Source organism: Falco peregrinus, chromosome 5 (assembly GCF_023634155.1).
Source record: "Falco peregrinus isolate bFalPer1 chromosome 5, bFalPer1.pri, whole genome shotgun sequence".
NCBI classification, from domain to species: domain Eukaryota; kingdom Metazoa; phylum Chordata; class Aves; order Falconiformes; family Falconidae; genus Falco; species Falco peregrinus.
In genome coordinates this window covers 71,993,655-72,021,392 of record NC_073725.1, presented here as the reverse complement: position 1 = coordinate 72,021,392, position 27,738 = coordinate 71,993,655, and the positions used below count along the sequence as shown (strand labels likewise).

Sequence of the window (27,738 nt, the reverse complement as noted above, 5' to 3'; positions counted from 1 at the left end):
TTGCTTTTCGTTTTTGGTTTGGGGTTTCTGTGATAGCCCCAGCGAAGCGGGTGTCCGGGGCAGCAGCCGGGGCAGCAGGTGGGGCGGGCCCGGCAGGAGGTGCTGCCTGGGGAGGCCGAGCAGAGGAGCGCCCCGAGGGCAGAGGGAGGCGAAGGGGGGCACTAGAGGTAGGTGATAACCCGGCAGCCTGCTCAGAACGTGGCGAGGAATAAAGGCAAGAAAAGCAAGCCAGCAACCGATGTAGGAAGCTTTAACACAAAGATAGCTGCTCTCCTCAAACCTGATAGGTCAGCATGGGCAGAAGAGGTGAGAGGGCTTATTGTAGAACTTAAATGTCCAAGAAGGCAAGCAAATTTAGACCGATAATTTTAATGTGAGAGAAACATTCAGAGAAATCTATGATCCTTCTACTGAGCGGCTGTGCAGATGCTACACTGGGTTTTGAGTTCTCAGAACAGAATTTCCCTGGGGTTTTCTACAGAGTAATCAGATTTAGAAGTAACTGTTCAAATCCCCAGTGCTATTTGTAACCTTCCCAGCAGCCAGCGCAGTAGGCTTGGGATGCTCTTCTGCTCACCTGAAGGGAGATAGGAAACCACAGGTTCCAAACTAGTGTCTTATGGGGTCCCTCAGGCAGCTCCAGAAAAGTCTGCTTTCTTCCAAAGAGGATCTTTCTTAAAGTAGTAACCAACACCTGCTTCATGGGCCAAGAAGTCTTTCTTCTGATTATTCCTTGTCTTTTTAGAAGCATAATACATACCTTGTGCAGTAATTCATTGGTGTAGGCATGTGCAAAAATACAGAAACTTTGTGAAGAGTTCCACTGACTCTTGAATCTGAAATCAATACTTGAATGTATTGCTTCCATGCAGTGCGACATGCAGGCTTGGCAGCCAGAATGCTTCTTTATGTTAGGAGCAGGCAGAGGATGTTTTTGCCCTTGTAGTCAACACAATGTTTTGTGACAATGAAAAGGAAATGCTTCTGTCAAAAGATTAAGGGGACAAGGGCTGGCAAGGATTTGTGAGTTGTCCTTTGGGATGAAGTTGAGAGAATGTATTTTCTGCTTTGAGACGGAATATTCTTTTCAAACTCCAGTGTGGTCACAGACTGAATTAACCTGGTGGCAGTACAGCACCTTACAGTGACGTGCAGCCCATGAACCTGGAAATTTCTGATGATACTTTAGCCACCAAAATTTACTACTTATGTTCTGTCATGTTGTTGTACATGTACAGTTGTAATAAATTTGGAGAAACAGAACTCGATCTTAATTTTGAAGCCTGGCATAGAGATGCGCTTTGCGCTCAGAATCCTCTTTCAAACAAGTTTTGAGCAACCAAGCTTAAGCTAAGGTTTGGCATAAGCAGCTGGGGGAGGGAAGCTCAGCTGCTTTTCTGTGTAAAACGAAAGCATGAAGGAATGGTGGAACTGAAACTTACTGTAGAATTTGAACATGCAGTAGTGAGAAATGTTTTGTCACTGTTTGCTTTGATGTAGTCTGCTCCATGCAGCAAGCAGAGTCAGCGGCTGTTTTGTATAAGGCACTGTTCGTGTTCAGACAGGCAGCGCAACCAGGCCTTGCCCTTAACAACTTAAAGCCTACTTAGGCAAAACAGAGTCCCCTTCCTCCCTGCCACCGCTCCAAAGAAAAGATATTTGAAGTGCTTAACTGCGTCACAGAGGTAAATCAGAGCCAAAAGCACAGCGCAGACCCTCTAACTCCTCACCTAGACCCCGAGGCGCCCAGCCCAGCTACCTCCCTGCTACAGCACCCTTGGCTCCTGCCATCACTGTGCCTTTAAGGAGTGGAGCACGGCATGGCTGTAATGCGGCGCAGTGTTTTGAGTGTTTCCTGATGAGATGGAGGTTGGCTGCAGGTTGTTGCAGGCATGCCAGGAAAGCTCCACTCCCATGTAATTTTTCATTTTGTAAGATCACAAGGGAAAGAAAGATCCTCCAGGTGCACGTGCGGTCTGTCTGCCATGTACTGAGTAGCGCAGCTGACAAACTGTCTGTCCAAAAAATCTTCTTCATTGAGCAGGAATGTGGTAATAATACTTAGCTGCAGAGCTTCAGAGCTTGGCAGGGCTCGAATGGGTAGGTGAGCTCACAGTCGCTGAGGAGAGCGATGGAGCATGCCTGCCAGCTCGGACACCAAAAGCCAAGTGTGTCAGACTGCTGCTTATGGAGTTTGATACCATCTCTACGTGAATCATAACGAGAGTGGTCTGAGATGCTCCATAAGGTGTCTCTAAAACGGCTTTCCCAGGAGAAGTGGGGATCAATCACAACGTGTCAAGGAGACTTGTACGGCAAGTGAAGATTTTTTGATAGGAAGAGCTGGGGTTTTAGACTTGCGGGTCCTACAAGCTGAGCTTTCTTGGGATAGATTCAGTTTTACACACCCGTGTTTCCTTTTGCAACCCCCACATCCCCATCCTTCTGTTCCCTTTCTTACCTCCTCTCCCTCTACTTAAAATCCCCATAATCTGGGCCTTGGAAAGAGCTCCACGCCAGCAGGGCTGGGTAAAGCGAGGTTCCTGCACCCGGCAGAGGGCAGCGCACAAATCCGAGGCCGGTGCAGAGCTGCTAGGCAGAGCCCACACAGGGAGGAGGTCTCCGGAAAGCTCTGCTGCCACTTCAGGTGGTTCTGATCTGCGCTGTCACTCAGCTTAACAGGCACTTACTGCAACGTGAATTAGATTTAGAGTCTGTTTGGTAAGTAAAGCCTTCCCTGTGAAATGCCTTTTTTTCTCCTCTTCACAAAGTACCATTCCATGTGGAGAAAGAAATTGTGTTTCCTTTCTTCCCTGCTGATGGTCTCAGAAGAGAAAGGCAAAGTCTGGGGAGAAAGAAAATGACCGAGATGTTATGCCATCTCCTCCTTTCTCTTGCTTCTTGGGGCAGGAAAGTAAACACTTTCGATCTGAAGGGTCATATCAGTAAATCTCCCAAGGCTAGGATAAAGAACAGAGTCAGCTTTTGTTAAAAATAAAAGTCCTTACCCCTATTTTGTAAACACTGGCTTGGAAAATGACAGGAAATTCAGAGGATTTGCTAGGCGTTTGTGCAGCAGGAGCACAGCTTACTGGCTAGAAACAGGGCAAAGGCTAGAGGGAATCTGTTTGGAGAGTGCTGGGAACACGGACACCAGGGAAGGTCTGCCAGGAGGCTGCAAGAGGGGAAGCGTGGTTCTGAGGATGGGTTTGAAGGTAGGAGGGTAATGTATCTGTTGGGGTTACATGAGATATTTGCCTCTTTGCTTTTTCAAAAACCACACTCTTATCCATACTAGGGGCAGTGTAATGCAGGCAGATCTTCCTTTATTTATGCTTCAAGCCTTTCCTCGCCCTGTGAAACTACCAAGAAGGAGGACGTTGTGATACCATGTATGGTATTCCCCAGTATAAATTCCCTTATGGGGCACTCCACACCTCACTGAATTCATCCTCTCTGCAGGGACAGTCCTCTGGGGAAAAAAAAATAATCAGAAAATTTTAGAGGCTTAGAAAATCAGCAGGCACTCCCCATTTCAGCTTTGTTCCTAATTTTGAGAATAGAAGCAGACACTGATTCTCTTAAGAAGCTGTATTAATCAGCAGGCCAATATGTCCGTGGAATACCATGCTGTTTAGAATTTGGTATAGTGAGTGATTAGTGTGGGAATTAACATGGGAATGTTATATCAGCTCAATTGTGTTACTGTTACGAAGCCACTTGTCAATGAGTAACCAAAATATTTTTTTCAAGTCTAATAAATTGCTCTTTTCTTGTAAGAACAGGTCAAGCAAATAGGGTCACGTCTTTTACTGTTAGTGTTTTGAGGTTAGAGCCTTTCTTGTGCTGATACTGTAAATGGTAGCTCTTACATGCAAGCACTCATTATCTAAACTGACCAAATCCGCAACATCATCTTTAGAAAAGGGGAACTGAAGCACCAAGAGATTCAGTGATTTGCTTAAAGTCACAGAGTGAGATAATCTGCAGAAGGGCTAGGAATGGAACATAATTCAGGTCTTCAGAGCCCCATACTAGAAACTTAACCACAATACCATCCTTCCTGTTTTAGTGGGTTTTGTTTTCTTCTCCAGAATCTGAATTTTCATTTAAACGAAACCCCTGAAATCGGAATTCTTTGATTTTGCAAGTAAATTAGACACCACACTGTTTCTGAGTCTGCTTTCAGATGCACTGAAACTACCAGCACTGAGAGAAGTGTGAACCTCCGTCACCCATTTTAACTAGGTATTAAGGTCAGAGCTTGACGTATTCAAATGGGACGTGCCCAAAAGTTGTAACTGTTATGACTAGATATTTCCTTATACACCTCCGTTTCCATACTATCCATACTATTGTTTTCTAAGTTAAGAGATAATAGAGTGGGCCTGATGAATACAAGCCATCCTCTTATCCTTTAAGTCATTTAATTCCAGGCAAAATGGCTATAAAAATGTTAACAGTAAGACTTGATGACCTTAAAAGTCTTTTCCAACCTAAATAATTCTATGATTCCATGATGTCACTGAAGACCAATGACTGTATGGCACCATTTTTGCAGCAAACGCAAGTCATTATGTCAAGAACAAAATAGACTTTGAGATGTAACCGATCTGCTACCAAGCCTTGATATGCGTCACACCTATAGACAAGGGCTAGCCAGTTCGTAGAGGATTAATAGTTTCTGTCTGAACTGGAGTTTGTGCTGCGTTCATTATCTGCAGATAACATACAAGTCAGATCCCGTCCCGCTAGGATGAATGACAGAAATTAGTGAGTTTGTCTTCTGAAAAGGATGGCTGTGCACATGCCTACTGGCTAGGATGAAAAGTTTATTCTTTGGAAGTTAAGCAAGCTTAACGATGTACTAAAACTGCTACTGAGTTGAGCCTCTCCCTCCCATAAGTTCCTCTGAATAGTCCAAATTGTCTGAAGTATATCTCTGTGAGAGATATAAACTGTTATGCTTCAAATAAGTAATACATTTTCTGAGGCGATGAGGGAAGTTTCTTTCAAAGCTGGCTATTCCGTAATTGTTTACTTTAAATTGTATTACTTCCTTCTTCTGGGACAGTTAATGCTGGTTTCCTTGAGCCCAGACTAAATGGACCCTGCCTGAGATTCAGTGGAAGTTCTTTTGTTGATATTACTAAGTCAAATCAAGTTTCACATTAGCCTCATGGATTCAAATGCTGAACAGTTAACCATACAAAAATGTGGTTTGGGTGTTCTACATTTCAATACTCCAGACATCCTTCTTGGTAATTAGTTGAGTGAGATTAAAAAAAAAAAAAAAACCAAAAAAAGAAAGGAAAGCCTCAAATTGTTGGTAGAAGTGTTGTGGAAGAGCTGCCTGCTTTCTGGTGGCCTTTTTGTACAAATGAGAGATTGGTGTTGCTTGGCTTTGTGTGTGTGTGCATGCACATGTGTACTCCACACCTAACGGAGGAACTTTGGATCCCTAAAAATAATGTTGGTGCTAATTGCAGAGGTAGCAGGCTGCTGCTCACACAGGAGAACTGCTGCTATAGATACTGAAATGGATATTTTAAAGCAGAACCCTATGAAGGTAGTTTGGCTTCCAGATACACTTACAGGACTACAGAAGTTTCAGTGCTTGCTGGAGGAGCATAGACCTTGAATTTCAGAGCCAGTTCTAGTTCTGCTTCAGTCTGGCAACCACAATACAAATAAAAAATAATAATAATAATAATAATAATAAAAGATCTTTTCCAGGCTAAGCCAGTCAGATTTCTGCTCCCTTTCCATTGCCTCCCTTGCTGCCCCAGCAGCTTTCTGCCTTGCTGTTGAAGCCACATTCTCTGTTTCTCCACTTCCCTGTTCTCATGATTTTTCAGATCCCAAGCCCATTAGAGTGGTAACATGGCACAGGAAAATCAGCCATGGCACTGAACTGTGGGTTCTGGGGCAGAGGTTACTGTTTGTACCTGCAGTTAGAGTCCTCAGGCAGCTGGATCTATCTCCATGTAGTATGGGAAGGGGATGTGCACTGTAAAGAGAGCAAGGAGAGGTCATAAGCTTTGGGGAAAATTTATTTTTGAGTGGGAACCTTGAGGAAACCAAGGAAAACATCAATTAATAATGTAAAAAGGCCTCCAGTGTACCTTCTGCTCCTACAGTTTCATATTCTTACAGGCATTTTCTACCACTTCTCTTTGTTTTCGGTGCCTGTTTAGATTGTGTCCTGCATGGTTTATGTGACTACAAATTTGTGCTTGCTGCTGCAGGTGAACAGTGTAGATGCCCTTTCTAGTGCTGCCGTGATTCCATCTATTCAAACCACATACAAATGCTGAGCTGAAATAATTCGAAGGTTGTGGAATCAGTTTCTGATGCATTTCATTCACGGGCATAATCAACGTGTGAGGATTTTTACGGTTGAGGTGAGGTGGAGCAAATGACTCAATGTTCCCTCACCTTTGGTTTTCAGTTAACCAAAACTGATTAAAATTAATTCTTAATACGGTCAAATGGACCCAAATCTTAGTTTGATTTCCTTGAATGCAGAGAGACTCAGTAGTCCAAATTAAAAGGAAAAAAGTGGTCTTGTTCTTAAAGTGAACAAAGACCAGTACAGTGCTGTTATAGGAGACACAAGCAGCACATAGGAAGCTGAGAAATCAGGTGATGGCATAGCAGTATCTTGCAACTTCTAGTCCAGATCCAGGTGGACAATTGTATTTCTTTCACAATTCACTGAGACACTTTCAGATTACTTGGTTGGATATTTAATACTTGAAGTTATCAAGCCTGGATCTGAATAAAACACTATCACTACTCAGTCTTGAGAAAACATCTTTTATGGGCTTTCCTACTGCATGATATGCTGACCTCTACATTTCTACTGTGATTGTAATCTATCTTAATTAACAGATCTTTTTTACAGTCTAATCTCAAAATCATAAACCATCCAAACTCCTATGATGATGGAATATATTAGGGTCCTGCAATATCTAATAACTCTTACACCCATCAAATAGAAACTAGTGAATCTGCATCTTTTATTCTACTGTATGGCTAGATTCTGTATAGATTTTATTATTGGCTTATGGTCTTGGCTAGTTATGTAACATATGTCTGCAAAATTGAGGCAAGAAATAGCTAATAGGAATTTTAATTGCTCAGTTTCCAAATTATTGAGAAATTAGCCAGTTTTCTGTTCCTCCCCTATCCACTTGGAGAAAAGATAGGTCCTGATAGGGGGCTCAACAGTCTACTCCAGAATACAAATATTAATTCCTCATTTGCCAAGAAAAGGAAAGGAAAAATCCCCACCATAATTGCTCTTGTGGAAAAAGAATTGGATTTTTTTTCTTTTGACATCCTTCCTCTTCAGATTTATTGCAAACCTCAGCCAATTTTACATGTGAACTCAACAAGCTGTGTTCAGAATAGATTATACCATATTCCAACTCCAGCAGAATTTCTAGGAATCAGAAGGATAAGCTGGCAATTTCTGACACAAGATAAAAGTCTTTTAAATGCAGAATATTTGGCATCTGTCATTAAAGTGGTAAATTAGAAACATCATCCCATGACATTAATGAAGCATTCTCTAATTTTAGAAAGATCTATATTAGTTAAATACAGACCTCCCTGCATGTACTTTTGGATTAATTAAGAAGAAATACTACATTATGTAAAATCAGCGTAGCTTAGCATGCAGACCTTGGTGTCTGTCCCCTATCAGTGAATTAGGTAATTGAGGCTATGAAAGTGGGAAGAGTGCCCAGCCTGGAGGATTTCCTCCTGGAGTTCTGGAGATGTCTCACTGAATTGCTCTTGCTGGGAGGTTTGACGTCTGGTGACTCACTTTTTAAACGCAGTTTCATCTTCTGGCACTGTGAGAAGTCCTATTCTGTTATCTTAAACTGGAAAGAAGTGCTAGGCTGTATTTCAATTGCAGATCTATTTCAGTTCATAATAACGTCAAAATACTGGCAAAACATCTGATAATGAGTCTAGAAGGAAGCATTAGACTTAGTCACACAAATTGAATTGAGCTTGCCAAGGTGACCTTCAAAAACTTATTGAATGTATGAGTAGTGACATGTGATGAACTCAAACCACAGGTCATTCTAACAACTTTGCTCACAGGAAAGCCATTTGGTAAAGTGGCTGGAGCTATTCTTACATGCAAACAGTTTAAATTTGTACTTCTCTCTAGCTCTTTGCTCCAGCTGTGCGGTTGTGGCTCTGTCTTATACCATGACTTGGAGTATGGCCTGAGTAACCTCTCAGTTTCTGCAGCAGTACCAAATCTATGTCCATGACTTCCTGGGTTTTCTTCTAAACAGAATGATCTGTATATTCCTAACAGTACAGCCCCATCCAACATAGGTTAATGCAGCCTTCAGGTGATTGCTGGTTTAGTATATATCTAAGCTGAATTTCTGTAATTAGATTTCTCAAATCACCAATTTAAAAGCTCAGATTAGCTGGGTGATAACTTGTCAAGAAAAAGCAGATAGAATACTTCAAATGTCAAGTGTTGGGGCTTTTCCCCCTCAGCTTTTGTAGGCAAACAGATGCAATCAAGCACCTACTACAATACTACCAAGAAATACAGTAACCTGTGAATTTAAATGCTGTGTCCTCTCTCATGATCTCCCATATAAATAGGTTTACTTCCTCTCAGGGTCTGTCAGGGAAGGTTAAAATACTGACAGGCAGTATGGATTTTCCAGTTGTCAGGCCCTTTCTAATGCTTATACAGTGCCGTGCCTTCCCGTGGCGAAGGTGGAGCACGCACTTACAGACAATGTGCTGCACATCCCGAGAGGTTTGCCTAGCTCCAGAGGCCCGCTAGAGAACCAGAATTTCTGGGCACATTAAAAATGCTCCAGTATCTTCCCAAGTCTGTACTTACAGTATATGTTTTGGTCAGGAGGAGGTCTTTTGTGAGTTCAGATTTCTTTGCCAAAGGCTTGGCAGGAGCTTCATCAGAGCCCTTCAGAAGATTTCCCATTACAGTAGTACATAAACACAGTAACAATAGTACAATGTCCTGTGACCTTCAGATGTTCCTCAGGATTTTTTTTCTTTTTTGAGCAAGGTGAACGTTTTGTTCTGTAGTATGTGCTGGTTCTGTAATAGGAATGTGATGGATATGCTTTTGGCTATGGAAGGACACAAACGTGACTTCACATTAAACTTGAATTCAGCATCCAAAATGCTGCCAGTGCATTCTGGCTCTATATTGCTTGCATATTTTACCCTTACTTTCTTAGTATCCAGTTTTCCCCTGCACAGTCACTGGCCATTTGGCTACAGACCGGGGAAGTCCAGGGCAAAGGTGTGCCAGGCAGCGATGCTGAGATACCTGCACTGGAGTGTTCCAGGTATCAGGGCTGGAAAAAGCAGCTTACCTGGTTCAAGCACTGGGAAAAAAAAACATCCTCACTTCTTGCTTGGTCACAGGCCATACTAAAAATAGCTCACCACTGGTAAGTCTGCAATATATAGCAGTATGGTATTCCAGCAGTAAGATGCGTAGCAGACTACACTTTTCCTCCTCTGTTTCTATATGAAACTGAATAAAAAACTTAGTCTGATACACACAAACACACAAGAATACATTTACTCTCAGTGGCTGCATTTACCATCAAAGTTGGTAGTGTTTCCTGAAATTGGTTTCTGATCCCCCTGAAAGACTGTGGGTTGGTTTTTTTGGGGGTGTTGGTTTTTTTTTTTAAAAAAGGTTAATTTCATGGAAACGGAACAACATACATGAAACTAAAATGTCAACTGTGAAGATAAATTGCGGTATAAAGGGTGTAATACATGTGACCTGCCTCCAGTTCCCTGAATTCCAGTGAATTCCCAGTTTCCACTAGCAGGTAGCAGGCAGATCTGAATGTGGTTATTTTCTGTGCATTTTGTGCCAACATGTGGTTGTGGTGGTGGTAGAAGGGTAGGAAGGGTGTGATTTGAGGGGGAGAGGGAAACACTAGACTTGAGGCTGGGGAGGTGAGCCGGTTTTCATGGTGTTGCATTCATTGAGTTGTTTCAGATCACATATGAATCCCCTTCATGTGACAGACCCACTGCATAAAATACCAAGAATGGTACAGCCTGCAAATCTTAGCAAATACATCATGTCTTGTGATTCATTCAGCATCCTTTCTCTGCTCTGCTTATGATGATCTCTCAAATGTGTACTTGAAAGGCAGGGCTAAAGCTGAATCTGGTTTTAAAAAATGAGCTGCAAGCAAAGTTCTGTGCAGCATAAAGAAGAAAAAGTGATCCTTGAGTGTCCAAAGCTGCCAACGTAGATTGCCAAAGTAATTGCTGCTGGACGGAACTGGATGGTTTTGCTGGCTATTTAGAAGCAGCTTTAAGAGACTTCTCTCTTTTAACTTCACTCGTACCTTAACTTTGAGACACTGAGAGCGTCACTGGCAACTTCCCAGAAGTCCTGGGGCTGAGTCTAATTTGCATAAACTTTTCTATATACTAGTATATGCAGAGAGACACTGAGGTATTTTCTTCTCTTTATGTCTCTTCCTTTATCTCCTCCCAGCTCCCTTTTCAGGGCTGGGGCAGTATGACAGCTTGCTTGCACAGGAAGAGGCAGGTTTGGGAGGGTCTGTGTCATGGCGTTGTACTCTGCTGCATTTACTACATCAAGGAGCATTCCATGAATGGAGAAAAGTCCCCATCGCTGGGGATCCAGCAGCCATTTCTCCCTGAAAATAGGATTTTGTTGCAGTCATGAGACTGTGCAGAAACCCCATAGCTGTTCCAGAGAATCATTACCCCATTTCCTCTTCTCTTCTCTTAATTAGCAGTTTGCACTTCAGTACAGCACATACCACAGCCTTCCTCCCGTCTTGCACGCTGACATGCACACTGCACTGTTATGTGGTTTACAAAGCCAAGAACTGAAAAATTGGGCAAGATCAGATTTACATTTGCACATGCAAGCTGAAATCTGCCCACTCACACATTTGTGCACTGAGTGACATAGGGGTGCTGGTGAATTGTGTGATCTTAACTCTGTCACAAAACTAGAGCAGAATTTGCAGGAAGAGACAAGGAAGGCCCTGTCTAAATTTTAAGGGCTGGAATTTGCAAACAATTAAATTTTGTTAACGTAGTTTTCTAAAGATAATTCTGTACTTTACAAAGAAGAAAGGTATAAAAATAAACTTTGCTAGCATTCCAGAATGTTTTTTTGATGCAAACCTGTTAATTATGTTATTTGCTAGAAGGATAACGTGCTGCATGGGGGAGAGCAGGACTCTTGTCTCCAGGTGCTGAACGTAAGATCATTGAGTTGAGACAGGACAGGCTGGCAGAACTGTTTCCCCCCACCTTTTCTGGATCTTTGAGCTCCTGCCTTACTTAAGTGTAATGATGAGACACCAGAATTGTCCAGATGCTGAAGGTAAGTGCTTTTGTGCTGCTGTAGCTGCCTGTGCTCATAAGGATTAAAATGACAGCATGCTAGTCTCTAAACCGATAAAGTTCAGCAACACGAAGCGTGCATGCAGGTCAGGTATGACTCAAACAAATGGGAGTAGATGGAGAAACGGTACTTTTGTACTGGAGGGAGAAAGGGCAGTATTTCTTCCATCTGAAGTGAATATATAGAAAGCTCATGAAAAACTGACACTAAACATACGTGGCCTTTTGGAAAGTGTCTCTCTGCAAATGCATCCACAACATCTAGAGTGATAAAAATCATCTACTGAGCTGAGTCGAATGGCATAGTTCAAGTGGAGCCGTAAATAAAGTGGTAGGCGGCTTCCTGCAAAAACTCCCCTGCATGTCCAAGAACCCGCTGTGACTCAGCCATTGCAGTCACTGGGAACTCAGCACAGACACCCTTCTCTAGTTGGGTATTTTTACTTCTCTTTTGCACCATATCAAGGGGGGCTCCATTCATCCCTGGAGGAACCGGATTGACAATATGACCCAGTATTTTTTGTGGTCTTAAGAGAATGATCATACGGTACACCAGTGAGACTGTTTGGACTTCTTGTTAAGCTGTCTGATTATCACTCAGACGCGTGCCTGCAAAGCGGTCTGTCTGCTTGGATCTCTGTAATACCTTCACGTGAAAGTTCTTGGGACTTATATTAACATACTTGAACTGGGCTCTTATTTGCATCTTTTGATGCCCTAAAAACCAGGGTTTTGTTGCTTTCATTTCATGTGCAAGAAGGCGCAGGAGTGGCTGTATTTTTTTTTATTTTAAAAAGTATGTGTGTAAATACGCTGAACAGAAGGAAGGCAAGTAGGTATTTGCTTATAATACATTTTCTGATGTACCTACTGTTCCTTCAAATAATTAGTGCCTTTGGAAAGATGAACTGAGCTGGAAGAAGCTGTGCCCTTGTTAAAATAATAGCAGCAGCAGCAGCAGTGTCTATTAACTTTTAGGTCAGCAGCATCTAGAGTCTCACTTGCCCTAGAATATTTCATGCTTGGAGCTGTCAGATGTCATCTTACTTTTCTGGGCTCCTAGTTTTGGTACATCCTTTGTTGTTAAGACAATGCTTTCCCTGTCCATTTTGAACCTGCACAGATAGTTGCCTCTCCGTGTGAAAAGTTCTGTACCCACACGACTTTAAACTTGACATTGGCTATTAATAAAGCAGATTTAGGTCATTTGCAGGTTCCCATGAGCTGAGCTAGAATGGGCTGTTCTGTGCTTTTCCCCTCTCTATCCCATCCAATATTTATTCTGTTGTTTCTTTCTTTCTTTTTTTCATTTCTAGCCTGTCTCCTCTCCTCCAGTTCACAGTCCTTTTCCTTTTTTTTTTTTTTTAAATTTTTCTTTTATTAATGTTTAAAACATTGTACTCCCTATGTGCTAATCCCAGCTAACTTCTTATTGGCTTCTTCCATAATACTGCTGGAAGTTTGTCCCCATCTGACCTTCCTCTGTGTGAACAGATTCCAATGTCCTGAGTTTAAAATTTACTCCATTCTTTGCTTCTTCAGCTTTCCAGCCCAATGTGTTCTAATTGCTTCCAGTAATTTCTTTTTAATACAACTTTTAGTTTCAAGACGCTGTCTGTCTTTTGCTTTCTTTCTCTGTTTGATATTAAGTATACTTTGTACATGGGGGTTTTTTCTGAGAATTAAGTCTACCTTCTCCTCCAGAGTTTTCAGTTGAGCATCTGAAGGTTATCTGTGGTTCCTTGTTACTGAACTTCCTTTCTGGGAAGTTCAGCCTCCTTGTATTTTGACTCAGGTCATTAACATCAAAGCGGATTATTTTTTTTCCTGCAAATTCCCATAACTGGCCACCTTTCTTCTCTTTTCTCTTCCTCAGTCCTCTCCAGTACCACGCACAGCAGTGCTGTGCAGTGCATTGCTTTACAAAACTGGCACCCAGTTGCTGTCCCTCAGCCAAGTCCTCTCTGGCTGCTCTTACAGCTGTGAATTCAGTATGTTTTGAAATCCTCCCATCTGAAAAGCAGAGTCACCGTTCTCACAAAGTGCGCCCGAGGAGGGGATACCCTAGGAGCTGGTGCCAGGAAGGAGCTCAGATTATTGCAGTGGCCAAAGGGAACTGAGGGGTCCTGGCACTGGGGGACCTGGCACCGGGGAGTGGGCCAGAAGGCAGGGGCAGTGCTGGCAGTGCCTGAGGGTTATGAGAAAACAGCGCTGGGGCGATGCCAGGCAGGCAGAAAGGGAAGGTCCAGGAAGGATGTGTAGCCCAGGGTTACTGGGTCAGGTGTGGAAGGCTGGGTGTTCTTATTTTATGAGAAGAAAGGCAGGTCTGTAGAGAAGGGAGAGGTTTTGAAATGGGTTTGGAGAAGTGGGGTAAAGGATGTGGAGGACACTGGGCCCAAAGACTGGGGGAACTGAGAGCAATGGGTGGAAGTGTTGCAGATGTGGTATGGATGAGGGTTCTTAAAGGCAGAAGGGCCTGGGGATCACCATCTAGCAGAACTGGTGCCATTAACTGGGATCCTGGTTTAGGGACGGAGGACACGATGACCTGCCTTCCTCCCCTTCCTCCCAATGGATTGCTGTAACCCTCACAGCCCACCTTTTCCTTCTGTCAGAAATACAGTGGTATATAGTACGTCAGTACATAGTACATGCACTTCCATACCTTACAAGGCTTAACAGACAATCTGATACCTACACTAAATGATAATTTTATTTCACCAGATGACCAGAATTCTCCTCCTCCCCCACGTACTCTTTTTTTTGAAGTATATTAGTACTTAAGGAAAATTACTGGGCTACATGCGTGTCTGTTCTTGTACCCCACAGACACAGAGTGGCTGCTGAGGTCCTGCCTTCTGAGAAGAGCTCACCGGAATGACCGGGGAGGCCGGTGAGTGGGCAGAGCCCAGGCTGCTGCAGGGGCTGCACCCACCAGCATCACTGCGGGGGGACTGCTGCTGCACACATCCTCACAGCGGCGAGGGAAAGTGTTGCACCCTTCTTGGTCATGGTGAGTCATTTGCACCTTCTGCTACATCTGGCATGAATTTAATTTTAAGTTACTCTAGTTCATCATTATTTTCAGTATTTCCTTCACCAGAAGCTGGAGCCACAGAGGTGAACATAACTACACTTACCAGAATCTGTCATTAAAATTGGCAGCTAGTTCTCACTAGAAAGAAAAAAATCAGATTTGGAACAGCACTGAACGGTGCCATTCAAGGACTCGCATATGGAGTAGAACTCTATTCAGAAGTAATAAAGTGAATATAATTCTCAGGTATTCAACTGCACCTGCCTGCATTTTTCTTCTGTGCAAGTGGAAATTGAGCAAGGAAACAGTATGTGGGGAACAAATCCAATTAACCGTGAAAAAGAGAATTTGCCAGAAGACTGGCCAGCCTGTTTTAAATTCATAATAAATCTGTGTCATTCTTTTGTCTTGACGTAACACTGTATGCAACTTAACACTAAGCACTAGCTTTAAATGTTCTACAGAATATACTCTGTACACCACCACCTTGGATTACATCCGTGGGTTTGGTCTCACCCATACTGTGAGGTTGCCAGTGGCTCTTGTGGCTATCCAGATTTATGTCTACTGTTTAAAACTACAAACTGGCCTCAAATGATCAGATAACTATTCTGTAAACTCCTGGACCACTCAGATGACATGTCCTGCCTTCAAATACACAGTTTTCTGGTGGCTTGGAGAACTTTCCACCGGAAGTTTACCTCAGTGTCTTCCTTGTTTTTTTCTTGTACATGTATTGAAGTAGTTTACAGTGACAGGTTTAACAGGAACTTGGACTCAGCTTTTCAAGGGGATTAGCAAGAACTTCCTTACTTGCACACTGTGCCTGTCAGGTATTTCTGCTGAAATAGAAAAGCCACACTGAGAAGTAAGGAAAACAAAGATAGCCTGAACAAAACTCAGTTTGAATTGTGTCTGTTTATATTTGTATCTCGTTCATAGGAAGTTCTGGTTTTATCTTTAATACTCTGCAAGTTCCTATAAAAGTCAGTTTAATTCAATTTTGAAAGAAATCATTTGGTTTTGCGTTTAGCAAACTTACTGCCAAGCCCCCTCTGCTGGACGGAAAACCCACGTTTTCATCCCTGCATGCTGCAGACATCCAGTCAAAGCATTCCAGCTTATTACTGTTCCAGTAAATATAGGCTCAGAGTTCACAAGATCATTGATACCTTTCTATTATTATCTATTGTTCTCTGTCATGAGTTGCGCTTTAGGGCAGAGTCAGGATGATCACTGCAAATGTGTTCACATTCCTCCATCTAAATGAGTATTCAGTCAGTCTGTTGAAAATTCATACCATCATCTGATTATTTTATCATCCAAGTTATTTTCAGCAGTGTCCACCCTCTTCACCCCCCGCTATATCTCGTATGTATTATTTACATCCTTTGTCAGTGATCTCATTGTACGCAGTTAGTGTGCTTGCATAATACGTCTGTGCAGGAAATAATAAAAATCTGAATCAAAGATGGACTGCCCTGGAAATGTGTGTGTGCACAAACTGCAAAGAGCTGCTTTGCTTGCCTTGAAAGTGTGACGAGGTTCGCTAGGTAAAAGCTAATACTACGTGCTGTTTCAGCCATGCCTGTCATTTGTGTTCGACAGAGCCTTTTGCAGTGACCAGCTTCATACTTATAGATTGGGAAACGGGCCCAGCAAGGAAAGACGGTCCATTAGCTTGAGCAATAAATTAGGACATGGATTTAAGCCCTGCTCTGAAACAGACGGCCTGGTGACCTTGCACTAATTAATTAGGCTAAAAGCCAAAAAATAAGTGTGCCACAACAGTGAGCACTGCCCAAAAAATTTTTGAAGTTTCTAAGATAAAGTGTTGGACCCGTTTACGGTCCTCTGTAGTGCACGTTGAGAGCTGAGTTTCTTTGCAAGGAGACCCAGAGCGGTCGGTGTGCCATGCAAGCAACAGTAAGGACCCATTGTCCGTCTGAAGCTTTTCCCCCTTTTGGGCTTCTTCAAAAATTCATCTTTGAAGAATGGCAGTCTTTTAAAAACGAAGCAAGCCAAGAGAGAGTTGCTTGGTGCTGCTGATTAGTACTTAGAAGACCTCTTCAGTATGTGGCAAAGTAAGGTTTGTGTCCCTGCTGAGCAGCGGGGCAGTCAGACTTTGGTTCCTCCCTTTTCTGGAAGGTGTCCTAAGTACTCTTCTCATTGGAGGGGCGGGAGGAATGTTTGTTAGCTAAGACACTTGGTGCTTAACAGCTAGAGCACTCACCTAGGAGTGGGAAACTGGATTCTGGCACCTCCTCGGAGCGCTGTTACATATTGTACGTTAAGCGGTTATCAGATAAGCTGCATAAGCGGTGTGTGAAGCTGAGCCCGTGCAGTGGCTCACCTCCCAGTTCAGCGCCCCAACCTGCAGCAAGTCCCATTCTGCCTGTAGGTCAGTGGCTCCTGGGTGCCTTTCTGTGAACTAAAACAAGTTTGTGGGAAGACCAGAGAATGTTTCCTCCTACAGGCCTGTGGGGAGGTCTTGATTTCAAAATGAGCTTGACAAGCATGTCCTTGAGTCCCTCAGTGCCAGGAAGGGTGAATCCCCCACATTTATGAACGCCCGCAGTCCCACAAATGATCTCACTGGTAAACTAGTGGGTAGAACTGTTGAGGCTGAAAAGATGATGGTACCCCTATAAAGAAACTATCTCCAATGAAGTGTCTGAAGGGACAAGAACTATTTCAAAGCTCTATTATTCATTTAGTTTGAAAAACTAGTTATAATCGCACTGTAAAAATCACTGTAGCAAAACTGAGGGAAGGAAAAACATACTGAATTGGTGTTTTATGTTAAAAGAATACTTTTTGATGTAATTTTATTTCACATGAAAATGTGAACTAATTAAAGTTTCTTAGAATATACTGTAAGCACTGCATGTATCCTGTTGAAGTTAAATGAGAACTCAGTCTTAGCTGTAGCAGTCCATAAATGCTAAAATTAACAACAGGTGTGAACCAGAAAGAAGTCTAAATAGCCCTGAGTTCTAGGGAAGTTAGAAGACAGCCCATGTGTGGAATCCACACCCGACCTCTCCACTCACAAGGCAGAGGGTTAAATACAGTCAGTCTCTAGTATTGTGTATGCAACATTTTGTGACTATGCAACATTTCCTGTCTGCTGAAATGCAGCTGCGTTGCCTCCCAGGTTTAAGTCATCTGTTGCTTTATAATTGCAGCACAGTTAAGGAGTTCCCTTTCCTTGTGCATGAGGTTTTATTGGGGGGGGGGGGGGGTGGGGGGTGGTGCGGTTTAAGCAGGAAGTACTTCAGGCCCAAGCACTGGGTGATCAGACAGCTCCGAAGCCAGGGGAGCGCTCCTTCCTCCTGAGACATTTGGCCAAGCTCAGATAAACCTCAGTATCTAGATGTTTCATTCCACGCTCACGGGAAGTTTGTGCTTCTGTGGTCAGAGCTAACCTGCTTCCACGGAGGCCAAACTGTGGCCAGCCAAGCTGTAGCCCTTGGTAAAAGCTGGGAAAAGGAGGCAGAAGCTCCTTCCTACCTGACTGGGATATAGGACCAGGGCTGACCCAGGATACGACTTGCCGCGTTTTTTTCACGCAGAGCCTGTTAGTTTCTTACCTTCTGAAATGCACAGTCTGCCCATTTGTGCAGAGCTGCAACACGAAGATACAACCTCAGGGCTATTCAGTTGGGGTGCTGTATATTCAGGCATTTATGGGTAACATAGAAGTGTGAATGAAAACCAGTGAAATGAAAGCCGTGATGGAAACTTGTTCTTCAGTATATGCCTGCACAAGAAAAAGCTACCAGGAAAGATAAATGCATTGCTCCTGAAACATCTGTCTGTAGCTTTACTAAGGAAACAACAAAGCAACAGTACACCCTTTCCTACTCGTGTACCAGAAAATTAACAGGGCTTAATGCAAGATTACAGACCAGAAACTATAGTTTGAGATCATTGCAAAACATGCAAACTACTTTGAACTCAAGAACAGAAACTTAAACTTTCCCCACAGTTTAGGAGCAAGAATTTCATGGCACTGCTTCCCTCATGCGTTTACGAGTACTCTTGACAAATGTTACCAGTTTGCAACACTCCACAGCTGTGTGACAAAGATTGCAGAAGTGCTGGTGGAGGGAGCTCTATTGTTTTACAGCTGGGAAATGCAGCCTTTAGAAGGAAACACATCTATCTATTTTACAGATCAGAGGACGCATGAAAAGGAGACTCTTATTTACTTTCAGTTCTGTTTCCTTTGGCTGGTATTTATGTTTTCCCAAGCCAATCATGTGTCCAGTCAGAATCCAGGGTAGTGCAATGCCATTTATAAGAAACAGAAGAGAAAGAAGCCACAAGCAAAAGGGACGTTCACTGAATACGGCCAGCTTTGAGTAAAATGTGGCACTATTTAAACGAACACTCCTGTGACTGTGAACTTTAGAGATTGTCTTAATAAGGACTGTTCCTCCCAGCCTTGATTTTTCAGGTTGCTTATGACCATTACTTGGGCTGATACCAAAGAAGGCTTGAAGTATGTAGCATGTCTCAGAAAGCACTGTGTACCTTTCAGAATAGGGCCCAAGTCAGAAGAATCAGTAGACTGATGCTGAGCAGTGCTGGTTTTGTACATAGCATATACTTAATTTAACTGGGCCAGCAAGAGTATTTTATGAACTCTATCCACATTACATATGCTGAATCTAACTGATCTACCTGAATGCTTAATTTTTCCAGGCAGGGCAGACTAGTGGAACTGGGGAGTGATTTGGGCCAGCACAGCTGCATTTGAAAAATGTCTGCCGTAAGCTATTGATTCCTTCATCAATATAATTAATCATTGTTAACCAGCCTGGGTGGAGGAAAAAAAAGGTCCTGGAGAATATTTTTGCCATCACCCAGATGTTCACCCAAGTATTTGATTTGGCAGAAATGAATGCAAAAGGAATTGCGTCAAATGACAGTGTGCATGCAGTACTGACTGTGCTTCAGCCTCCTTAGTTCTACTGGGGAGTGCTGGAGGCTCTTGTGGTCTGGAGTGGACTGAAACACCACTGAGTTCCCAGCAAATAAAGAGCCAGAGGTACCAGAATACAAATAAGTCAGTGGTCACTGTCGAACAGTAGGTTCATCTATTCAAAATTCTCCCCCTGCCTTAAAATCTACGAAAAGAATGAAAAGGAAAATACCAAACCCACATCTGTTAGGACTGTAGTAATCACTGTATTATCTTAAAAAAGCCTAGATAACATCTAGTCTAGTCAGACTACAGAGATAGGTAGACAAGAAAAAGAAACTGCTTTGTTCCTTTCACTTTCACCCTGCACAGTTTCTCATAAATGAAGCTGTAACCGGCAACTGAGCCGGAATACTCTTAACGAGCTTTGCCTTGCAAATCTGAGGTCATGTGCCATCCTTTTCCATTCTAAAGTGTCTATTGCCTGACATTTATATCTGTTCAAATTGTAGCAGACCTACAAATCTTCAGCTGCTCCTGTACAAAATTTGAAATTATTTGAATGTAAGTGCTTGATGTTTAGAATGTCATAACTCCAAAGGTGCAAGCAAAAATGTGCACACATTACCATGCCTACTCTGCACAGCCACTTCATGCGATGTGACATTTGCATGAACCTTAGACACCATCTACACTGAACTGGTGTCTCGTAGTTGGCTCTTAAAGTATTGACTGTTTCTATTTTGAATAAACAAGCACTGTTGGCTTTTGCAGTAGAGTGCGCTACTGCAAGTCTGGTTTTGTAGGCTCGTCAGGTTTTGAAAATAAGGAGTACTGGGTTTGCATTTATCATTTATTGCTGCTTTTCATGACAAGCTAAAAGCTTGCAGGTTTTTGGCATCAATATTTTTGTATCTCTGAAGAGCCACTTTTTGTCTGTATTTGAATTTCAAGTCCACATTTTGTTGTTCAGTTTGAAGGGCTGCCCTATATAGAGCTATATTTAGAAACAACCATGGTGTTGCACAACTATCTACATTTTAGCCAGCTACAAAAAGACAAACATGTTTTCAATATAATTCATTAATAATTATTTAAATTTATTCAGATAAATAAATGTTTGTACAGTTGTCTCACTGCGGTCTTTGTCACAACTATTAGTTCAGTAGAAAGGTCAGGTAACTGTACGTAAGAAGTGATTTTAATATTTTCCCTTAAAGTGGGTCCTTTCCACAACTTCTTTGAATGTTCCTCTGGCTCATTTTTTTTCCTGCTTAGTTCATAGCTTGAGGTCTAGAGTCTCACTGGAAAGAGCTGATGAAAATCTTCTAGTACCAATCGATGTATTTACCTTGACAGAAACTGAATACCATGAGGTACTCGTGGATCACTTGTCAGTGGCGGTTGTTCAAGACTTGGAATGCCAGCAATGGAATTCTGACCTTCATTCCAGCAAATCTGTACCTGACCCTGCATATTTGGGCTTAGGGGCAAGAGTTGGGTCTTAATTAGAGATTTTCAATAGTGTTTAATATAAGGCGCTGTACAGACTACAAACTAGAACCTGTGATTAAAAGCACTTAAATCAAGAGGTGGGGGCAGTTTGTGACACTTTAATTTTAAAATGTGACATTTCTTTATGAGTTGTAGAGTTCTTTGTAAGCTGAACTGACGAGATGTCTCCCCGGTTGCCTCATGCAATCTTGTGTCTTGATTTTTTAATCAATTAAAGAAGCCTAAGAATGTGAAAACATAATTAAGCAATTATACATTGAATGTCCTGATTTAGGAAGAATTCTGTGATTGTACTTATCATTTTAGATCTTCTCTTAGACCTATTAAGAGATAAATAGGCCTTGTATAGCCCATACAGTAATGTGACTTTCATCCAAAATTAACGCTGTTGTACATGGCAACATTCATTCATCCATGCTAGTAGGTGGGGGAGCAAGCTGCTCCTTGTAGGTGGTGTGGCAATACATGCGTTTTAAGTCCAGGCTTGTGACTACTTCCATTTTTGAACCTTGCTTTACAAAATGCACCCCATAATGTCGGTAATTGATAAATCAAGCTTTTTTAGTCCATCTAAGTACATAAAAACAGAAAAGTGCTATCTATTATTGAGCGGCTTTAAACAAGTTTCACTGCTGTTGATTTCCTCTTTATATTATTTTTGCTTTTTCAGTCGTTCAGCAGTTCTGAATTCATGCTTTGCTTCCCTGGTGCAGAGAAGCACAAGGCCACCTGTTCCTTCAACTATGATTTTAGCTTTTGCTTTCTGAAGTACCAGTACCACTCAGCACTTAGCAGCATTCTTCCAATTTAAGGCCATTTCTGCTCTTCATCCCAGTATTGCAGCCAGCACCAGGTGAGTCAGGAGACCAGTTGCTCACAAGCAGTTTCCAAAGAGGTTGTCAGTGCTACTAGTGCCCAGTGCAGGATCCCTTTCATCTAGCGTCCCCAGGCAGTCACATGGGCAAAGCTTTAGTCACAGCTTCATGGAAAATAAATGCAGCCATTTTCCATGGAGATTCGCTGATCTCAAGAGCAATATTTGTTTAGTTATGGACAGTCACCACATCTGTGCCTTAGGTGATATTCGGCTAAAGGATATGGAACAGTGAGAAGTATTCACTTTTCACACAGGTTTTTAGTCACTAAGAAACAGCCGACTGGTCTGCGTGGCTGTGTGACCTGCAGCTGCCACCAAACCTGCTATCAAGTGTCTGTCGAAGACTCCACAAAATACTCCCTCTCACAGCAACAGAAATGCGGGCTTCCTCCTCTCTGGCTCCCTGGGAGCTCCTGGAGGCTCGCCTCAAACCTGCCTCTTCAAGTAGCTTGATGTTAATTTTAAACTTCCAAAAGTTTTTTCCTGAATGAATGTAGGTATGTGCCAAGTGTGAGATCGGTATAAAATTCCTGAGTCATTATATTCAAACTCTGGGTCCTTTTTATCCAGTTCTAATGTTTTATTAATTTCAAATTACCTTGATTGTTGGTGGTATAGCTGTAATGTTTTTGGTTTAAACAAGATAAGGCTTGTAGGGAGAGATGAGCTCTTTGATTAGACCTGAGAAAGATCTTGCTTGCTGGAAAATTTGAAAATTAGTAAAAGCCTCTCTCTGCTAAGCAGCAGAAATTTATTTCATGAATCTTTGAACAGGCCTTGAGTGGTGCAGGACCCTGCCAATGTATGCTCTGGAATGGCTGTAACTTCTCAGCCTTACTGACCTCTATGTATATCTCTAATAATTGACATCTCAGATTTTTGAGTTTTCAAAAATAACGTGCCACACTTCTTGTTACTTTTCGTTAGGAAAATTATTCTGCTTTCACTCCATTGGATGAACTGGATGCTGACAATGCTAATCAGAGTTTATTTATGCAAAGCCAGCGACTGTCAAGGGAGCACACTACGGTCTGTATTCCCCTACACCGGTTACAGGGGCTCCCCAGTCCTGTTAAGCTTCTCCTAAACATCCAGTTCTTTTATGTAGTGAAATGAAGTCAGAAGGGCTGAATGACTGAGTCTCCTAGCTACAGGCTTAACTTCAGACAGGACAAAGATCTAACACTTTGGATGCCATTCATATTAAAAAGAGTTGGGGTTTTTTCTCGGTTCAGGAGTTTGAATAAGCTCATCTGGAAGCCAGCTTTAGAGACTGTTTCCAGCACAGCAAGCACTACTGGTAAAGTAAAGACTATGATTAATTCCTTTATTTTTTCCACTTTCATCATGTCATAGTCCTATTCCATAGAATGCTGATTTCTTTCAGTTACATATATATAGCGTATTTATAGCACAGACAGAAATAAACAGGTGACACTCACTTCTGCAGAATGGGACTGGAGCTCTCTAAGCATTTCCTCTTAAGTATTCTTTGTAAATGAAATGAGTCAGCTAAGCTGGAGGGCATCACACTGTTTTCTCAGCCTGTAAACTACCATCAGTAGGGATGTGTGGTGAGTGACTGGAACTGGTTAAGTTTGCGGGATGGTGCCAGCAATGGAATAATTTCTCATGTTAAGGCTGGCTGTATGAGCTAAGGCTTCCACCCTCTCTGAGGAGATGCCTGAGCCAGATGCTGGTTTTCCTCTGCCACACACTGCGTGCAGTTGGCAGCTGCTGGCAGCTGCAGGAAGACTCTTGCCATAATCCTCTTATTGATTCCACTAAGCAAACGCTAACACACCATGTATAGCATCTGTATTAGGTTCTCAAGGAAAAAAAAAAAAAAAAAAAGAGCATGAGCGGGTGCCTTGCCAACGCTTGACTTGATAGCATTTGCCACAAAAGTTAGTTTGTCTTAAGAGTGACTCCCATACAGTTTTGGCAGGACAACACTACGGGAGAGGCCAGGCTTTTCTTCTTGTTGTTAGCTGTGTTATGATGTTTGTCACTTACATTAACCTGCCTTGTCCAAGTCACTTCTAAAAGGTCACTTATTGAGAGCTACCTGCTGACTAAAGCTTTGACAGGTTGCTTCTAGAGTTTTCCTGTTTCAGCAGATGACTTGCCTGGCTCCAGGTCTTTTGAAATCGCTGGTCAAACATAATTTAGCATCCATATGCCAGACTGGTAAGTCCCAAAGCATAAATTACAAGCAGCTGAAGTTCAGGTTAGGGATGCAAATATGACTGACTTCTGACCCATTAATTCCAACCCACTGACCCATTAATTTCAAATCATTAATTATATTCAGTGATGGTGAAAAGCCTAAAAAAAAAATCCCTGAAGGATGAGGATGGTTTTCCAGACTCCATCCAGCATGACAGCATGTCCAAATTGCATCTTTTATATGGTACAAAACAAACACCAGGAAACAATTGAATTTTATATTCTTGTGATTGTTTCATATAGTTCTGTGTGTGCAGTATGAGAAAACAAGCATAAATTAGGGTCGACCTCTTAAAGGTGAAACTTGGTAGTTCTTGTCTGTGTTAAAAGCTGTCCTTCAGTGGTGTTTCATATCAATACCAGGAAGAGGAAGAGTTTGTCTCAGATCCTTCTTCTCATTTACGGAGTAATGCATTTTTACAAAGCCTTGTTTTCTTATCTTGATTCTGTCATGCTACCTTCTGTATGCTCCTTCCTTTTACTGAAGGAGGATATGAGAGACACGATCCTATCACCTTGCAGTTTACTCTGTGATTGTGGGCAGACAGTGTTTGCAAGAGACGCTAACACAGAGCAACACCCGCCAGCACGTTGCAGAACAGAGCGGGTGGGGAGCTGCTGTTGTCCTGTCTGCATCACACTTGAATCCCCTGAGCTGCTGGGCTGTCGCGAACAAGTTTTTCTGTACTATTTGTTTTATGGACAGTGGTGGGCCATTCAGATGTTACCATCAGCTCCATGCTTCATGACTTTTCTTCCATTCATCTGTGGAGCTTCCGGGGGGGGCCTGTTTCCAAAGCAAGTATTCAGACAATAGCAAAAATAATTAAAAAAAAATAATTGTAATTGCTTGGATTCCAAATCTAAAAAAAAGAATTAAAACTTTTTTTGAAGTGTAGTTAGTGACTTCTCAGTATGAGGAAAAAGAAACTGAGAAATAAAATTGAAGAACCTTTTCTGTACACATTAACCAATGGACTGGGACAGAGATCTTTTTTTAAAACGCTTTTAAGTAGGATGAAAGACACTAAAATATCAGAATTTCTGGCCAAGGGACAGACTTTATGCAGTGAGGATATATCAAGCTGTAGCCCTATATATAGTACTAAATTTGCCTTTACACAATCCTGCTTTATTTACCCCTTAGTACAAAACCCTTTTTTCCCCACTTTATTTTACGAAGCCGCCTCTGGCTTCATAGATTTTCTGATTGTGCAATATCATCCTTTTACCAAAATTAGAGAGGGGAGCACAGAACTGCTTCCATTTTAAGGAGTGCTGTCGCTGAGAGTGTGAAAAGGTCTGAGCTGGGCAGAAAATTTCAAGTTGCTGCTTCTTTGGAAATCTCTTTTCAGGGAAATCTAGGGTCAAATTCTTTCCTAAGTTCTCTTGACACCGTACCAACAAAACAATGCCAGAGTCATTGCTGGAGACCAGGCTCCTGCTGTGCTCCCAGCTATCTTATCTGCCAGCAGTCTGGCCTTTTTTTTACCCGTACTGTGCCAGCACGAGGAATAATGTCCTTGAAGACTGCTGTGAAGAAAGGTGCACGTTGTAGTAGCAGGCAGAAGATTGATCCCTTCTTTTTAATCTCTTTTTAAATTTAAAAAAAAAAAACAAAACCTCTGTCCCAACCAGCATGCTCTCAGAAAATGTGTTGAAATTTAATCCAGTGTAATTTACAGCCTGTCAGCCATCAATTCATTGCCTTTCCCAACTGTGTGCTGAACTTCCTCTGTTACCCTTAAATCAGGGGATGATCAGTGTGGGATCAGCTCCAGAAAACAGTCTGTGGAGGCCCCAAGACATTTTTCCTGCAGCTGCAGAACATGTCTCCATGTTGAGCTGAGCCAGTTCTTTGATAAGACCATTGCAGATAATTTAGTATAAGTTTGCACTTTACTGAAAGATAAGGATTTTCTGGTTTAGGAAAACAAATCCATTTCTCAATGCAGATTGCCAGTGCTTCTGCCCTTCTTATAACACAGTTTCTTCACGGAAAATCTTTTAAAAGGGGCCTTTTAGTTTCTCCTGGAAATTACACTCTTGTAGGGGTCTTGCCTTCTTCTGTAGATTTAATGGCTTAATAAGCATTAGACCCTCCTATTATACAGTAACAAATAGGAATACAATACTTTTATCAATATTTGGCACAAATGATTTTTTTATGTGAAACTAAATATTGATGCTGTCAAGTGACTGCAGCTTAGGGGCATAAATTACAGATATTCTTCTCCTGTGAGCCTCGCTCAAATTTTGCTTTCATATACAGTAACTATCTAATGTCTTTCTATTCCTGTAAGCCATATGATTTGATTGCCAGATTACATGATTCTGTACTGTGCTTAGTGTTTTTATTGTTATTACCAATATTATATTTTATTCTTACTGTAAATGGTAACAAAAAGGTAACTGCTTCCTTACACTATAAAAGGAATAAAGTCCCATTTGCAGAATGTCTCTCAACAGAAAATACCTCTGGAAAAAAGATATACTGAATAAATAATTCATAACATGATGGGTGAGTAGAAAAAAAGGTCTTTTGATGTATTCTGCTACTCAAAACAAAACTGGATTTTTTAAAGTAACTGACTATTTTAATGGAGAACAAAATCTGCTTTAAAGAAGAGTGATGACAGGGGAGTCAGTCCTACGTGCGTTTTTACCCATTTTGCACTTCTGTAGGTAATAAAATTTGTGAAACTGAGGAATCCATCCCCTTGCTTTTCCCGATTATTTTCTTTTTCTTTGTTCCATCCTCCTGTTTTTCCATTATCTTATTTCTTGGCTTATTTCCTGAATGAAATGTCAACTCAGCCACCCAAAGAAAACCATAACATTTCAAGGATTTCTGATTGCAGCAAAGTGAATTAGCTAGTCTGTAACATAAACAGAGAGCAAATAAATTCTTAAAGGCCTTGGAGTTAAAGTCTCCCAGCTTAAAGCTGCTTATGCTTTCAGTGCATTATGCTCCAGATTTCCATGTAAGTATATATTAAAAAAGAAAAAAAGATATCCTGAAGGCATCCCTGAGAAAATCGGCATGTGCATTTTCATTTCTTCCCATGAAACTGGAGGATCTTCGTCAACTAAACAGTAAACATTAAGGGATCAGTTATTGGTAAGTAGTGAAGAAATACCATGGGAAAATATCTGGGATGGCTCCAGCAGCCTGGGAGGGAGCGTGGGCAAGTGTGACACGAGGTGACCCTGGGCTGGGGGCGCAGAGCAGAAACCAGGCGGCAGGGCGGCTTTGCTCAGGTGGAGCTGGCACGGCAGAAAGTATTTTTTGCTCAAAATAAACCACCCGAACAGATCTTGACTAGTTTTTTTGCAGGTAAAGGAGTCAATCCTGAACAGAATTCAGGTGAAATGAGAACCAGCTGGTCTAGAACTCCGGCGGGGCTCTTGATTGCCACCGGTGGGAGAGGGGGCGCCGGCCCCAGCCGGCCGCTGACCTGCGGGGTCGCTTTCCACCGAGTCCGGCGCTGCAGCCCGGGAGGCGCTGAGGCGGGCGCTCGCCGGGGCAGGTAAGCCACCTGGGAGTGGCTTCTCTGGTTCGCCATTTGCGTCAAAGCGCACCCCTGCCAAGTGCTTCATTTTCCATGTAAGCCCTTTGTTTTTTACGCAGAAAGCTCGGCCGCAGGTGTGCCGGCTGGGTGGGCGGCGGGTGGGTTCTGGCGAACCGGGCGGGCGGTTTGCGGGCGGCGGGCCCGCCGC

General features: G+C 42.3%; 1 long non-coding RNA gene across 2 annotated transcripts; it reads left to right on the top strand.

The window, feature by feature from the left end:
* Positions 1 to 27,545, top strand: LOC129782575 (uncharacterized). 2 transcript variants are annotated; one of them, XR_008747466.1, is made up of 4 exons: positions 1 to 2,721; positions 14,260 to 14,443; positions 20,757 to 27,139; positions 27,356 to 27,545. It is a non-coding gene; the product is annotated as an uncharacterized LOC129782575 (long non-coding RNA). The 2 variants fall into 2 exon arrangements; XR_008747467.1 differs by having other exon boundaries at positions 7 to 2,721; positions 22,717 to 27,139; positions 27,356 to 27,542.
* The last annotated feature ends 193 nt before the right edge of the window (positions 27,546 to 27,738 follow it).